The 17,301-nt window shown below is 40.1% G+C and overlaps 1 protein-coding gene across 1 annotated transcript in view; it reads left to right on the top strand.

Annotated features, from left to right (window-relative positions):
* Positions 1–383: 383 nt before the first annotated feature.
* LOC137322901 (probable ribonuclease ZC3H12C) overlaps positions 384–17,301 on the top strand; it is a 63,253-nt gene continuing 46,335 nt past the window's right edge. Inside the window, exon 1 of the mRNA XM_067986114.1 lies at positions 384–708. The gene's annotated coding sequence lies outside the window, so the exon portion shown is untranslated. The remainder of the gene's footprint in view (positions 709–17,301) is intronic.

The raw sequence follows: 17,301 nt of genomic DNA, 5'->3' as shown, positions 1-17,301 counted from the left end.
CTCACCTGACGAAGGAGATAATCTCCGAAAGCTTGTGATTTTCAAATAAAACTGTTGGACTATAACCTGGTGTTGTAAGATTCCTTACATTAATACTAAAGAAAAGTGAGGGGGAAACAGTGATATTAGGAACGATATTGAACCTGAAGGTTAACCATTAGTATCACAAGCGTTTTGCTAAAAAAAATGTCGAGAAAATATAGAATTTTGGGTGCCGTTTAAATTAATAAAGAAATCAATTTAACATAAACGACGAGATAGGAAAGGATTGAGCGAAGCGGAAATTGTGTACTCTCCCTGTACTGGCTGCAGGTGGCAGCAGCCACGGGGCACAGAATGTTATAAAAGTCCGCGCGGGACCCGAAGAGGATTCTTGACATAAAGAACCGTTTAAGCGCGGGCTCCGGATTAGACCGGACCGGACCGGGGCCAGGGTGAAGTGAGGCGAGGCGTTGAGTCTCGGCTGGAACCGCATCAAACGCCGGGAGAGATGGAGGAGGAGGAAGGGGCTTCAGGGTCCGTCCACTGGAAACCAGATCGCCAGAGTCCGCACTCGGCCTTCAGCTCGCGGCCGTTAGCGTGAGTCAGCGGCCGGCTCGTCCTGAGGCTGGGGAGAAATCCGACCAAGCGGCAGGCGTATTTGGCCAACAGCGGAGACCGAGGCACAGAGAGCAGCCCCGGTCTGGCTTCTCGGTCGGCGGTGTGAGTGTGAGTATGGAGTGCCGGGTTATATTGTAGCCGTCATGCGTTGCTCTGACCCGGGGCGTTGCTATGGTAAATGTGAGTGATGTGGAAACCTGCCCTCTCTGACTGTCTGTGTTCCGTTTACTTCATCACTAGGCCTCTGGCTATTACCAAGAGGCTCGATTTACGTGCGATCCGTGGATACTTTTTGTCGACAGTCTCGAAGGAGGCAGACCAAAGTCCCATGGCGGTGGGTGAGAAAAGAGGCGCTTTATCTTTTAGAAGAATATATAATTATAAACTCCATCTGCTCGTCATACGCGGCGCGTTTCTCTTGAGTTTATATTTTTGCATTTCTTGTCCCGGTGAGTTTTGACTTGAATCGGTTGGCGTTTTGAGCAAGATCCACTTTATTGAAGCTTCGTCGCTATCAGATGTTTTGTCGCAGACAATATCGTTTTTCTTTATCAGTAAAAGTTTTCTTGTTTGGCGAATGTTTGTGTGGTAGAAGGTGTGCTTTGCTGAGGCTGGATCTTCTGCAGTTTGATCTGAAGGAATGCTATATGTTGTTACTTTTTTTAAAACAAAAAACTGTAATAATGTACCTTGTCTGTTTTGCAAATACTGTCTTAAATTGTACAGTGGATCTCTTGTATCGTTACTAATAGTGAGTAGGAGGATGCAGATATTTTGTAACGTGAGGGTCCACCAAGTGCAATATCTCCATATCTCTCTTTTCTCGCTGCTTCTGACTGAGCCAAAGATGTTTGCTTTCCCTCATCCACCCACTAAGGTGCCTCTTCTCTCATCACCCCACAATAGGGTATCTATGATTCTCCCTTTTTGCTACTGCTACAAGAGGATCTCTGTACTTTCCCCATCCCTAAATATTGTTTTTCTGCACCAAATGTAACACAAATATAACAGCATTAGTATAGTTGTCAATCTGCATCTTGCTCTGTTGCTTAATTTCTACTGTTTTTCTTGATCAAATGCCACTGCATCCTGAATTTCTCAAATCTGAACACTGCTACTTTGCTGGCTCCTGGTTTATACTCTGCTTTTCTGATAACTCCTGGTTTGTATTCTGCTTCTCCACTGACAACTGAACAGGGTCTCTCTCCTTTACTGCGTGCCACTCTAATCTCTGTTAGTGCCGGCTTCACGATAAGTCTTTGCTCTGCTGCTAATCCCCGAACTGAACCACATTCTGCCGCTGCCTCTTGCCCATAAGCATCTATCCTCATGAAAGACACACTGATTTTGGACTGTTTATCCATTGTCTTATCAACCCCTAGCTTGAGACCCTTCTTGTGTACATAAGAACATAAGAAATAGGAGCAGGAGTAGGCCATACGGCCCCTCGAGTCTGCTCCGCCATTCAATAAGATCATGGCTGATCTTTGACCTCAACTCCACTTTCCCATCCTATCCCCTGATTCCCTTAGTGTCCAAATAACCATTGATCTCAGTCTTGAATATACTCAATGATTGAGCAGCCACAGCCTTCTGAAGTAGAGAATTCCAAAGATTCAGAACCCTCTGAGTGAAGAAATGTTTCCTCATCTCATTCCTAAATGGCCATCTCCTTATCTTGAGACTATGACCTCTAATTCTAGACTCTCCAGCCATGGGACAGCCTCTCAGCATCTACCCTGTCAAGTCCTCTAAGAATTTTATAAGTTTCAATAAGATTACCTCTCATTCTTCTAAACTCCAGAGAACAAAGGTCTATTCTACTCAATCTCGTCTCATAGGACAACCCTCTCATCCCAGGAATCAATCTAGTGTAACTTAAGGTCTCCCTTTATCTCCATTGATGTACTCATTTTGGCTGCTGCTTGAGCCCTATACTCCCACTTTGTCTTTCCAGCCATTTCTGGGCCTTGCTGTGCTCTATTTCCCAAACGGCCACATCTCCTTTTATCTCTGCCTTCCCCAGCATCATACCTCCCTCAATCCTTTCTCCCACTCAACAATATTCCTTAGCCTACCATCTCTACTGATGTAGTTCCAGCCTTGAAACCCCCACGAATGAGTGCATGGCCCACACCTGCACTGCCTTTGGCATTCACTATGCCGACTGTTGCGTTCATCACTGGCTTACCCAGGGCAGAAGTTCCAACTGTCCCACCTTCCACTCCAGCATTGATCTCATACCTTTCTCCTTAGTGTTAACCTCTCTAATCTCTTCTCTACATCGCTTGCCACTCCTCTCCATCCTACTTATTTGTCCCTCCAACACAGCTGGCATATAAGTAATCATCACCTTGCTCCAAATCGGCCCTCAGAACGTTCACTCCTTCGCAAGCAAAGCTCTCTCCATTCATGATCTCCTAGTGGATGAGTTTGTTGACATTCGGACGCTGACAGAAACTTGGCTTACACGGTGGCGATTCTTTCCCCTTCAACGAAGACTTCCTGCCTACCCAACTTAAACTTTTGTGGTGGTGTAGCTCATCAGCAAGTCATACCAAACCTTTTTTTTTAGTCCTCTTGCATCCCTCCCATTTCTCACTTTTTTTTTGTCCTTCCTCTCAAGACCCACAATAATTTCCTCATCAAAATCTCCTTTCTTATCCCTCTTTAGCCTTGTACCCAGCAACTCCTCATCTTCAATGATTTCAACCCACACCTTAACTCTTTTGACCCCTCTGCTCCATCTTCTTTGCCCTCAATCTCACCAATCTCTTTACATAGACCTCCTTGATAGCACTAGCCTTCCTCTCTGACTTTGACCTGGCCTCCAAACCCTTCTTGTCTTTCTTGACCCCTCTGTTTGATATGGTTTATTGTGCTATCCTCCTCCATCGCCCCTCTGTTGTCTAGCCCTGTGGGATTGCCATTGCTTACTGCACCATTAACTGTACGAGCGCTGTCACTGCATCTCCAACAATACCTTTTTGTCCTGCCCACGCAGGACCTCCAGATTTCTCCAATATATAGCCGTGGCCCCCTCCTCTTTCTTATCCGTATGCTGCTCCTGTGTCGCATCATCTGCAGCCATGGGTCAGCTTCCACGTATGTTGACGATGTCCAGCTGAACCCCTCCTCCTCCACCACCACCACCACCTCTTGACCTTATGACCCTTTGCATGTTGTCAGACTGCCTGCCTGACATCAGGTTATGGCTGAGTCAAAATTTCCTCCAACTGAACATTGGGAAGACCAAATCCCCTGTTTTCGTACCCCACCATGAACTCCATGCCCCTTTTTGGTTACTTCCTCACAGCACGTGAAACCTTGACATACTGTTCAACTTGGAGCTGAACATCAAACCCTACACCCTATTCCTGACCAAGACAGTTTATTTTCATCTCTACACTCTGTGTAATATTGCCTGTCTGCAGTCCTACCTCAGCCTCTCTGCTGCTGAAACCCTTATTCACACTCTTGTCAACGCTAGACTCCATTTCTCCAAAATGACTCTTGCTCTCCTCCCACTCTGTACCTTTCCAAAACTCCAACTTGTTGAAAACACTACCACCTGTATCCTGTTCCACACCAAGATCCGTTCACCCATTTGATCCATGGTTACTCATCTAAATTAGCTCCCTGTCCTCCCAACACATTAAATTTAAAATTCTCATTGTTACTGTTAAATTTCTCTATGACCTTGGCTTTAACCCACCCCATCCTTCCTCTGCACCCTATAGTTCTCCGACTCAGGCTTATTATTCATCCTCCTGCTCTTTGCCTATTAGTGACTGCCTTGGCCCAACCCTGGAGCTCCCTCCCCAATCCTTCTGCCTCTCCACCTTCTCAAAACCATTCTTTTTGATCAAGCCGTCAGGCACTTCTCTTGTCTTCATCTGGTGTGCAGAACACCGCATTATTCTATGATGTTTGGCACACAATTTCTTTTGATTGAAGCTTAGTCTGTATCTGTTCCCTTAGTCTTTGTAACATGAGTTGGGATATTTTCTACACTAAAGGTGTTATATAAGTGCAAGTTGTTGCATCCAAACCCCGTCTTTCTATATTTTCTACCACCTACACCCCCTCCCTCCACGAAACTGCCGCAGTTAGCATACCTTGGTTCCTTCCCCTAATTCCCCTGATGCCATGTCCCCCGAGCACCTCACCTTGGTCCACCCCCTCATCTTTAAAATCATCAATGTCATGGGATTAATTTCCACATGTATGTTGATGACACCAAGCTCTACTTTTCTGCCACCTCTCTACCTCCTTCACTGTCTGTGTTGTTAGATTACTGTCTGACATCTAGTCTTGAATGAGCTGCAATTTCCTCCCGCTAAACATTGGGAAGATCAAAGCCATCATGTTCGACTCCTGCTATAAGCTCCATATCAATGCCACTGATTCCATCCCACTCTTTGGCTGAACCAGACTTTTCACAGCCTTGTCCTCAAGCTGAGCTTCCAAACCCATACCCTCTCCACCACAAAGACTACCCACTTGTACCTCTAACATTGTCTGCCTCTGCCCTTACCTCAGTCCATCTGCTGTTGAAATCCTTATGAATGCCTTTGACACCTCCAGATTCACCTATTCCAATGCCCTCCTGGCCGAACCCCCATCTTCTACCGTCCATAAATTTCAGCTCATCCAGTGTGTAGATAAGGTAGAGGAGGGGCCCAATGATATATCCTTTTGACAGACATATGAGTGTGGGAGAGAAGCCATTGCTAGAAATGTGCTGGCCATGTTTGGATAGGTAGAAATGGAACCATGTAAGGGCAGTCCCACGGAGTTGGACAACAGAAGAGAGTCTTAGGAGGAGGATAGTGTGATCGATCTTTTTGAACACTTTGAACAGGACGAGGCGGGACAATGCACCATGGTCAATCACAGAGGATGGCATTGGTGACTTTGGGCTGTTTCAGTGCTGCAGGAAGGGTGGATGTTTTATTGGAGGAATTTGAATTGGAGAAATTAAGCACTTGGGCATGGAGCTGAGAGGTGATGGTATAATCTAAGAATTTAGTGAGCGATGGGAGGTTAGCTGGAAAGGAGAAATAGGCTAGAGTAGTTTGAGGGCTGGGCTGGAAGGAAGTGGCAGGTGTGCGGATGTTCTTGAATGTTAGAGATGAAGAAATCCATAAGCATTTGGTGTTTGAGGGGAGGTAGGGGACAGGAGATTTAGCAGGCAATTGCTCTTTCAAAAAGGAGCCCAAGTTTGTCCCTGCCATCAGAGCAAGGAATGGTAATGCTTAATATGATCAAGTCAAAGCTGGCGATTGACGACCAAGCCAGCTGTGTGCTATCCAACACGTTGTGTGGTCCACAGTGTTCCTACTTTGCCATAGAAACATCTATACGTAATCTGGCCTGACCCAGATTAAATAATTGAGGAACAGTGAGGCTTGGTATCTGCCAGGGATTCTCTTAAATTGTTGCTATTTTGTTCACCATATATGCACAATATGGTTTGCTGTGGTGCGGTTCCTTTCCCCACACACCTGACTTTCACATCTTGTATGCATTGCAGGTGTGAGCATGGATAGAATGTTCTCCGTTGTAATATGCTGGCCAGGATCACCTTCCATGTGCAGAGTCTGCAATTGTGTGGCCGAGTACTGTTCGAATTTTTGAAGACCACTGCCCCTTATTCCCCAGTTTCTTATTGGGGATGGTGTTTCGTCTTACCATCCATGGTAAACAGAGGAATTTTGCCATTTTAAGATATTTGAAAGATTTGGGGAACCCTTACAGGTTGCATATGGAACAAATACATGTAGAATATTTATTTTAATTGCACCCACTTTGCCAAAAAATGCAATGTGCAGCTAATATCATTGAACCAATTTCAGATTGCTGTATCTGCCAAAGACAATTTGGTGCATTCAGTTGAAAGGAAATGTCTTTATCTTGGTAGTATATTTCCTTTCCAAATCATAGCCTAGATTTATGATAATCTTGTACCGATATTCTCAAAGCAGACTAAAAAATATTGGGTAATGTGGAATGATACATAGTTTGCATATAAACATGTGGAATTATAAGTCTTGTGGAAATATTTTTCTTTACTCGTGCACGCTGTTGACCTGATGCACTGCTGAATTCCGTCTGATTGAAGCCATCGGTTTTTAACTTTTATCACCATTCTGTTTCCTTGTCTATTCGTGGATTAATTTTATTAAGAAATAATCTTGCATATTTACCATCAGAGATGAGAACTTGTTGAGAGCATGTTTAAGAATGACAGATGCTGAGTCAGAAGGTGGTGGGTTCAAGACCCACTCCAGGAGTGCAGTATCTAGGCTGAAACTTCAGTGCAGTATTGAGGGAGTGTTACACTGTTGGTGGTGCGCGATCATTAAAATGAGTCATTAAACCGCGGCCCTGTCTGCCTATTCAGGTGGATGTAAAAGATCCCTTGATGCTATTTGAAGAACAGGAGGGAATTCTTCTGGTGTCCTGGCCAACTTTCAATCCCCAATCAATACCACTAAACCAAGTTAATTGTGCATTCATTTCATTGCTGTTTGTGGGATCTTGCTGTGTGACAATTGACTGCTGTATTTGCCTACATAACAATGACTATACTTCAAAAATAATTTAAGTTGAAGTGCTTTGGGATGACCTGAGGACAGGAAAGACACGACGTAGCTACACGTTCTTTTGTTTATTCTGTTCTCATCTTTCACAACCACTGTTTTATCTAATAAATCTGGACAATTAGTTTTGGCCTGCATGCAGTGCTCCAACATTGTTGTATTTTCCTATCTCCTGAGGTGATGAGAGAATGCGTTGGACATCCCACTTATTTTAAGTGATTTACCATGATTTAGGTTTAATCGGTAAGCCTGGGCTATGTGAAGAATGAAGTTGCAGGCTTTGGTTCATAAGGGACTCTGCTTATGGAAACTTGTGTCAAGCCTTGAATATGCGAAAAGTGCATAAGGAGGTGAAGGGAGGGGAAAGCATGAACTGTAATATAGACCTGCTGCATGCATCACCAAAATCAAATCTTTTTCACGGTGGATCTGAAGTAGCCCTCACCACCTTCTAGGGGCAACTATGAATAGCAATAAATGTGGCCTTGCCAACGTTGTCCACACCCTTTACACAGAGAATGGTATGAATGTGGAACTTGCTGCCATTGGGAGTGGTTGAAGCTGCTGGAGTTGATTCATTTAAGGGGAGGCTTGATGCATACTTGAGGGAGAAGGGAATAGAGGGTGAGAAAAGGTAATTTGTACTAAAGGATGTGTTTGACATAATTACAAATTTGCTGCTTAATCTACAAGAGATTCTATGACTAGATATTTTAATTAGTATTGCTGATTGTAGAATCACTATAAGCAATTCTTTCATCAAGGAACTGTTGCCAAGGAGAGTTATTTTGCCTGACATGACTAGATTGTGGGTGCCAGGAGCAAGATGAGGTGTCCTGGAGGAACCCTTCCTTGACATGTAAAAACAATTATAACATTGCTATGAAAAATGGGTCACTGAAGCCAGATTTTTCAGTTAGTACTGTATTCCAAATTGGACACTTGGGAGGCAGCAGAAAGTAATTAAGTGAAATATTAACTTTCACAAAAAAAGTTAGAATGAAGTAAATTAGTTAGAAATTGGATGAAAGTAAAATTTAAGATAACAAAGATAGACATGGCACATATTGGAAGATTGGGATAGGGAAGATGGGGCCAGCAGAATTAGTGTTGATTTCATATGACACTACAAAACAGAAATATTCCTGATATGTTTTTCTGTGTGTGTGTGAGCTGAATGCTTAAAATGGCTAGATCAGGGAGCCTGAAGTACCCACCAGCAATCTAAAGCTTTATGTGCATGCTCTTTTAAAGTTTTGTTTTCTTACTCTTAACTTTGATAGGCTCTTGAAATGTCTCTTGGACAAGAATCCTACACAGTGAGGAATCTATTGGGTTTAGTAAAATGGTTGACAGATGGTTAATAATGTTAATTCAGCTCCTTTATTCTGTGAAGCTCCTAATACCCAGCTGATGAGATCCTCGGCGCTTACACCTCTGCGAAGCACTGTAGTTTTTTTCTACTTTAAAGGCTATATAACTGAAAGTTGATGGTGATAACTAATAATTTTTTGCAGCTATTTATTTATAGATCAGTAACAAAATTCAACATTAAAAGTATACAGATTTGTTTTTTGTAAACTTTTTGAAGTTTTTAGCTGGTAATTTTACTGACTATTTGATTTGTTTAAACCATTCTAGTGCTGCGGATGAGTTTATTTTGTTTAGGTGCTTGACAGTGCAGGGGCCACTGACGAGTATACTCGTTGCCACAGCCTCTTGTATGTTTGTTGCATATGAATATGCCACTTTTCTACCAGTAAAAATCCAATATTTTGAAAGCTGCTCTCACCACTAAAATAGTTGGTGCGAGCCAGATGGAAGAAGAGGGTAAGCAGTAGATTTTAAGCTGGTTTTTAAAGTTGAAAAAAGATTAGAAAAAAATGGATGAGGTCGGAGGGAAAAAAGTAACAATTTTTTTTAAAAGGGCCGGTAAAGAATGAGAGCAAAAGGGACAGCGTGGTGAGGAAGAAATTTTACATTTTTGATTTTAAAATTCTCTATTTTAGGGTTAATATTGTAGTAGTAGTTATTGCTCGCTTTTGAGTAGCTGAAAACTTACACAACTACTCAGCTCGAGATTTCATTTTGGATAAGCTGACAATCTAAGGATTAATTACAGTCTGTAAAAGGAGTGAAATCTGTCTAGTAATCTTGGTGAAAAAGCAGACATGAATTTTTTTTTTTTAAAAATAGCAAAGACAAGAATTTTCACCCCAAGCAGCAGGAAAAGTTATCTTTCTTTGGGGTAGTTTGTGTATATTTTTCTTAGAATTTAAGGAAACTGAGCAAACTTCAATTTAGACTTGCAGACTTTTGATTACCAGTTCACCATAGTAAAGTGGAGTGAGATCAACCAAAAAGGGGCAGACTTGGTTGCTGTTAATTTTCAGCAGCTTCTGTTACCCCTTTGTTTAACATGAATTCAGAGTCCTGAGATGCCTGACTGCCCCCTCCTCAGTGGGGGTGATATTCACAGTACAGTAACTCTATTTGGTAAGCAAGCCTATAGTTATGTCGTGTGTTTGAGTGCTTTACAAATTATCTGCACTTGGTTGAGGATTGCAGTCTAGCTTTTCAATGTTACTCACTTGGTCAGTCCAGTTTCATACTGGTGAAGGTTAGCAACCACCAAGTTCATTTCTTGTATGATGCATTAAATGTATTTGGGCTTTTTGTTGCCCCAGTGGATTGTTATAAATTCTTGTAGAGGAATCCTTCAGGTAATGGGCTATACTCTTGATTTTGAATAGCCTGATTTTATTGCATAAATTCTGGAAACAGTGAAATCATTTTTATAAGCAACTTTAACCCTTTCATTAGTGTTGTCCCATTGAATGTGATTATTGCTTTAAAAGTAGAATCTGAGTGTTCCCGTTTTGAGTCCTGTGAATTCAAGCTTTATGTTGAGTATAAAAGGGCATTTATTTTTAATATGACGGTGTACTTTGATACGGTAACTTTTTGTAAAACTTGTGTAACCGCAACAGTAAAGTAAAACCTGAAGATTTAAAAATAAACCAGATATTCCCTTTCAATATGTCGTGTCTCACTACAATAGTAACAGGATTTTGGTGAGGTCTACAGCTAGCCAGGTGTTTTTGCTGACAGCCTGCTGCCTAATGACTCATGCCCTCATTCAGCAGCTGCCTGCTAGTTCCCTTTGTTGTGAGCATTGTTGCTGCACACCCCTTGTTAATACACATGATGCCCAGGGCAGACCTTGGTTGACATCAGTGTACTTGTCTTAAGAGGCCCCAAGACCTGACGTGGGATAGAAGTTGGTTTGCATCTGCCTCAGAAACTAATTGTGAGCTGGGTGAGCTCTTATTGGCTAGAAATGTGCTTTGGTAATGGGGGAAAGCATAGACATTGTTGGTCCATCTGTTCAGCTATTCATTGTTCTCACTGACTGCCTGGATGTCTGCAGCTCAAAGTGTATTAGGAATTTTTTTGTTAACTGCAACATAGAATCAAATGTCTGTCTACTTTTCAGCTAATGTAAGTGCTGGAAATAACTTTTTAAAACATGATGGTTGTACTTTATTGTGGCAGGACAGTTTATACTGGTAAATATAGGAAGTAACGTAAGGACTGAGGAGTTAAATCAGTCCAGAATTTAGATGTGTTGTGACTAATGTAGATTACTTCCTCTTAGTCTTTTTTGAATTGCAACCTAGCTTTTATTTGGAAAATTTGGCGCTGAATAGCACATAATTTTATAGTATAAGCTAACATTTTTTTAAATTTACTTTTTTTTGAAAAAGATTTTTATAAAAGCTGTACAGTAAACTATTTTTTGTTGGAGCAAAAGTGTTGTGGGAAGAAACTATTAAAAAGCATTTCTATTGTCTCCAGCATTTGTATCAATAAAATGTACAGTTCATTAACCTTAGTGTAAGATTTAGCTGAAAATATTTGATGCCTTGATTTTGTGCAGGAAGTTAATTTGAGAAATAACTACTTTGCTTTATGTTTCAAAAATAAAAAACAGAAAAGGCTGGTCAGTCAGCATCTGGAAAGGAAAAAGGACAAATTAACATTTTTTTGTGGATACCCTTAAGAAATTTGTTCTTTTTACAGATATTAACTGACCTGGTGTGTATTTAAAGCATTTGCTGCTTTTTTTCTAGTTTCTGTATTGCTTTTTCATTTGTACAAAACAAAGCGATGCTAAGTTGCCTTCAGGATTTTCTTTTAGTGTTTATTAGTCTGTAGCTGGAAGGTTTGTTACAGCAATATGATTTGTTTAATCTTTGTCCATGTTCACTTGTGCAATTTAGGGTTGGAATCTTTTGTTCTAGCTTTAATACAGTATAGTTTGTAAATACTGTATAGTTTGTGTCCAGGAACGGGTTAAAACACATTGCTATTGTGTCCACACATGCAGCAATTAATGCAAACTTTTCAGTGAGCAGACCACCAGTTGCTTGCCTTCAGCAGCCTTGGTGGACATCTGGTGGTCCTTTTGCATTAACCACTTCATTTTATGTGAGACCCATTCCTTTTTCAGATTGAGATTGTGCAAATTATTAATTGTTAATTTTGAATTTTAAAACTAGTAAGAGATTTCTAGTGTCATAGGCTTAAAATAGTAATTTGATGGCAGCTAGGAAACTGCATATGGTATGAACCGTTATCTGTAGGGTGCCATTGCTGTTCTACAAACACTTTCTGCTTCAGTAGACAAAGAAGTGTATTAGAAAACTTTGAACTGGGCAGCTAGCAGATCTTGGTAGCTTCACTAATTTATACAGCAAATAATTAGCTAATTGTTACTAACATTTACGTTGATTCCTGTGTTCACTCATTTAGTAGGTTTGGTTATTGTGATCCATTCGTTAGTCACTTGTCCATCTATCGTGGTAAAAATGAGCTGGGCTCTGTAAAAACTGAGTTTCCAATTTCTGACCAGAATGCACCCCTTCTTAAAATTACGTCACAGCTGTGGGACTATAAATATTTTGGGTGAAAGGTAGCATCAGGCTGTGGAAAATGATTTAGAATTTTAGTTGCATAAAGGAAAGCTATAATTTAACTCTGTTAACTTGTTTGTGCCTTTCCAAGCTATTCTGAACAGGATAGGAAAACATCCAACAAAACCCATGGTATAGTCTTGGACAGTTCGGCTTTTGTGTAATGACTCTTTTCTGTGGTGGGTATGTATATTTTTACTTTTTTATCTATGGATGAGTTTGAGTCTGTAAATAGCTTTTTTTTTAAAAAAAAGACGATAGTACATTCAGTATTGGTACAGGACCACAATATGCAATTTTTATTCATTTGTTTGTACGATCTTGGCAATCAATAACATTCATGGCATCCAGTTATCAGTATCACTTTTTTATATTGTCCTGATCCAAACTGCAATACCATTAGGTGAAAGAGATTCATTCACAGAGGACTGTTTATCTGTTCCCCATTGTACATGTACGCTGTAAATTAAGTGTTGCATCATCACAACAATTAATATTTGACATTGAACAAGATGTTATACCAGAGAAATTGTGCTGATTTTTTTTCATTTAAAGGCACCTAGTAGGAACATTGATTTCTTGTATAACTATGGTACATATGATCTGTGGAAGATGGACACCTATTGTGCCATGCATTGATACTCATCACTGGACTTGTTTCAAAAATTGGTGTGTATGTATCTCAGTTGATTTCCAAGTGGAGTGTTTTAACTTCTGTATACTATAGGTATACTAACTTGTTTCATTGTGAATAAAATTGGATTGCTCTAAGAAAATTGAGCAGGTGGTCATTCTGGGGGGAAATATGTGTTAGTCTTGCATTCTGCAATATAATTTTAGACTGCATCTTTGATATGTGATGATCATGTTCATTTTTTGGGGGTGGGGGCATTGAAAATCTTTGTAGTTCTGCTTTGTGTTTTTTATGCTGTTGATATTCCTATTTGCTATATAATCTGCTTTAGAAGACGTAATAAACTCTAACAAAAATAGATTTCTTAAATGACTTTCTAATCATGAGTTGGTACAGTGTATATAACATCACCATTAAAGAGATGAATATTACCTATTAAATAACTTCTCCATTTGTGATAGAATGTAGTCTATAAGACAATGATGTCGGTGTTCCATGATTTGTTTGGCAGTTGTATTGTTCTAAAAGGGCAAGCCAGACACACTCGAGCCCCTGCCACTTTTTGGCCTTTGTTCATTCAGAATTGTTCATTCAGTATTTGTGCATTCGTGATGGTATGCTGAAGCATCGCATCCTAGCAACTGAGAGCAGTTGCTTAGCATCACGTTTTTGCAATAAATTCATCCTTTTACTGCAGTTTCATACTGGGTGCATAGAGAATATGATTGTTTTCTTCCAGTTGAATGATTTTTGTGTTAAATATGCTATCTATTATAGAAGCATACACTAATTATAAATTAGAGAATCTGGTGCACCCATTTTAAGTGTTCTTGTAAAATTTAAGTATCCAGATTCTTCCTCATTCATTCAATCTCAACGTGTGAATAGGATTTTCTGTCTTCCCATGGAGGAGGCAAAAACACACTTTGTGGGCACCATCAGTTTTTTTTTCAAGAGCATGTGCAATTTGGACCCATTTTGATCAAATAACCTTCTTCTAAGCTGCTTTTTATAAGGTCCCATTTTGTGCTTAGCCATACTTCCTTTTGTCTTTTCATTGGCATTAGTTTTGTTTTCTGTCTCCGACATTGCAGGAAGCTTGTTTTTGTTGTTTATTGGTGCTGCGTTCTGTTCATTCAGTCTAGTACCTTTAGTGCAGTCAGGAAACTGACAATTGAGTTTATCAAGTTCATTAACACTTGGGGAAGTTTTTGTTAGTCCACTGATGTTGATTTGGATCTGGCTGATTGTTGCTGTGCTCAATATCGGCTTGGGGAAATCTCTGGTTTGGTTCCAGTCCTTTGGCCTTGGGTCAGTGTTGGCTTCCAGTTTTAAAATCTACATCCAGTGACTGAGATCCATCCTGGTCACCTGTGCTATTGATGTCTTTTATCATTGTTCAGGTTCTGTTCTTAAGTGTGAAGCCTGGCACAAGAGCCTGACTTATTCATTGGTTATTGTAAACAATTTTACAACACCAAGTTATAGTCCAGCAATTTTATTTTAAATTCACAAGCTTTCGGAGATTTTCTCCTTCCTCAGGCAAATGTTTCATTGGTTAGAAGGGGGTTGGGGGGGGGGGGGGCGTGCGGTTGGTGTTCCTTCTCTTACCCCATCCCTCCCACTGCAGAAACCCCTGGGTCCCAATTATCTACAATAGCACACCTGCTAAATAGGATTTGCTCTGAGGGATGTTTCAAAAGAACATGATATCTTCCATACCCAGGAAGAAGGCATTGGGATCTTTTGGCACCAGTTGTAAACCTCTTCAGCATTGTTTACAATTGTCCAACATGGGATCCAGTTGAGTAATTGAAGATTTTTTGTCACTGACAGAGGTGTTTTCATTGTCCTCCATGAGTGTAATCTTTGGTACCTTCTGAAGGAGTTTTTTCAAGCTTGTGTAGTATAATTCTAATTCCATTCCAGTTTTGCATCAGCATGTATAATCTTTCTTGGCTTGGGGGAACCCTCTTTCTCCCCACCCCCGTTCCAGCAAGCAAATATTTCCAGAAGAATTCCTCTGGTACTATATCCTTGGTTATTAAAAAAACCTATTTCAAAAAATGAGCAGCTTCAAGAAGATGCCAGTTTCTCTGCCCTTTCCTCCTGATTTGTCAGTAACATAGGCAATACTGACTGCCGAGGCACTGGTCCTATTCCTGATACTATTTTTGGCTCTAGTGAAGCAAGAGAAGGTTTACTTTAAAGGCCAGAGTCATGGCATTCCTTTATTGTAGACTTTGTCACTTCCCTGAATACAGTGCACAAATTGCCTCTCAGTGAAGAGTTCAGTTACCTGAACCCTAAAGCCTTAGTTTGTTTAGCATATGATATAAACAATACATGAAGACTCCTGCTAAATGACTTGAATCCTTTTTGTGGTGCTGACTACAAATCATGAGTAAATTATCAAGTCAACCTAGTTGCAAGAGATAAAATTGCTGGCAGATTGAGATTGTGAATTTGCCAGGTGGGGAATCATAGTTGTGAACTTGTATCTTTGGTGTACTAACTTTCAGTCGTTCTATGTCACTTATTGTTCCAGCTTTAAATATAGTGTGAATGATTTTGATTAACCTGTGAAAACTTCAGTACTGTACCATACTGCAATATTTTAGCAAATTTAGCCATGCCAGTGCTTTAATACTTCAACTTTACCTAAGCTTTTCATTATTGGAAGATCAGTTGAAAAGCTGACTTAAAAACATTAGACAGCTGGTTAAGAGTTGCTGATTGCAACCACAGTAGTGTAGTGGTTATGTGATTCATTATAATGACATCATAGACGTATAGGATCAGACCAGATGATGAGCATTTCAGATACGCTATTCAATGCATCTTGAGCTTTTTGTATATTCTTTGAAAGAATTTATTTATTTTTTTAACTTTAGCAAAAATGTTCTGCGTTGAACTTTAGTAAGTCTTTGAAGAAAATGAACAATTTATTGTTAATAAATGTGAACTAGATGCTGAACTGAAAGTTTGCCTGGCAGTAAACAGGAAGGATTGCAAGCCATTTGTGGTATTCTTTGAGTTGCTCTAAGTGGGTCAATGGATTTAAACCTTTATAGAACTATATTAAATGAGTATCGACTTAAATATTTTAAGAAGTATGCAGTGTATAATATGTAGAACATTTTTGTTTGTTATCTGGGAGGATTTCCATGCAGAACTCGTCTGTGCTGTTTTTATGGCAGGATTTACCCATTTGAGAGTTTCTAGAGACCTCTGGGAGATTTTGCTGGTGGGGAGGTTGCAAGTTAAATTTATTGCATGAACATGTAACTTTAGATCTATAGGAAAACATTTTATAGTGGGGCAAATAATAGTGTGTGGTTGACAACCAGGAAATTATTTTCTTCTCTTCCCTTAACAGTTCAAGCATACTCTTCGATGCAATTATGTTAGTAACAGCTTTTTGTTAAATTTTTGTTTTAATAATATGCAAAAGAAAAATCACTTGGATCATATGACCCAGGTTTTAATTTGGTACCTGGCTGGTAAAATTGGAGCAGATATTCTTGGTTTTCAGTTTTGCTAGTCATGTTTCCAACTTTGTCTTGATGCTCAGTATTTATTTGGTCACTGGCCTTGTGTTTGTCTACAGATGTCCAACCTGCACCCCCTAGGGCCACATGTTTCCCCCCTCCCCCCGGCCCCTGGCTCTGGCAATCCTGCCCTCAAAGTCCTGTCAACTTGGTCCTTGTTGAACTTCAGTTTGTTTGCTGCTTTATCCTGTTTGGAATTTTTGGGGCCTGGAACTTTGAAAAGGGCTGCTTTTAGTATGGTTGTCTAAATCCGAACATTAAGTTCTGTTCATATCTGCACTTGAACTGTGCAAACAAATGTGAACATTAATTTAAACTTCATGTGTAGCCCCAGAGGTTCAGTTGTATGTACTCGTATGGTCCACGCAGACAAAAGCTTGGACATCCATGTGTTAGACTATCTAATTGTGAACCTAGTTAAGTTTCTCTGTTTTGTTTTAGTGAACTAAACCAATTTATTTGTAATTATAAGAAAATAAAGTATATAAGAATTCAACAGATATTATTGATCTCCCTTGGCATTGCACACGGAGAGTCAAGACCAACTGTAGTGTTCAGGTCAAGCAAAGTTATAGGGCAGGAGATGAAATGGGGACTGAATTGCATCATGGTGACCTGATTCAGGGTACACGTTGTTATTAATATGTTCAGCCCCTCCATTGGTGGGAGGGTAAGATTACACTAGTAGTTTCCAATATAGATGTGGACATAGTAATTTATAATGGAGGAAGTTGTGGGAAGTTTGTGCCGATGCAATATTTAATATATTATAGATTTTGATTGTAAATGTGATGAATAATTCCCATAAAGGATTAAGTATAGTTTTTTGGATGGGAAGTTAAACTGAGGTGGCCACAAACAATTCCAAGACACTGTGAAGAAGAGTAGGGGAGTTATTCTGGTGTCCTAGCAAAATTTTATCCCTTGATCAAGGC

This window comes from Heptranchias perlo, chromosome 6 (assembly GCF_035084215.1).
Source record: "Heptranchias perlo isolate sHepPer1 chromosome 6, sHepPer1.hap1, whole genome shotgun sequence".
NCBI lineage: Eukaryota > Metazoa > Chordata > Chondrichthyes > Hexanchiformes > Hexanchidae > Heptranchias > Heptranchias perlo.
Note: the sequence above shows the minus strand (reverse complement) of the source record. Positions and strands in the feature narration are given on the sequence as shown.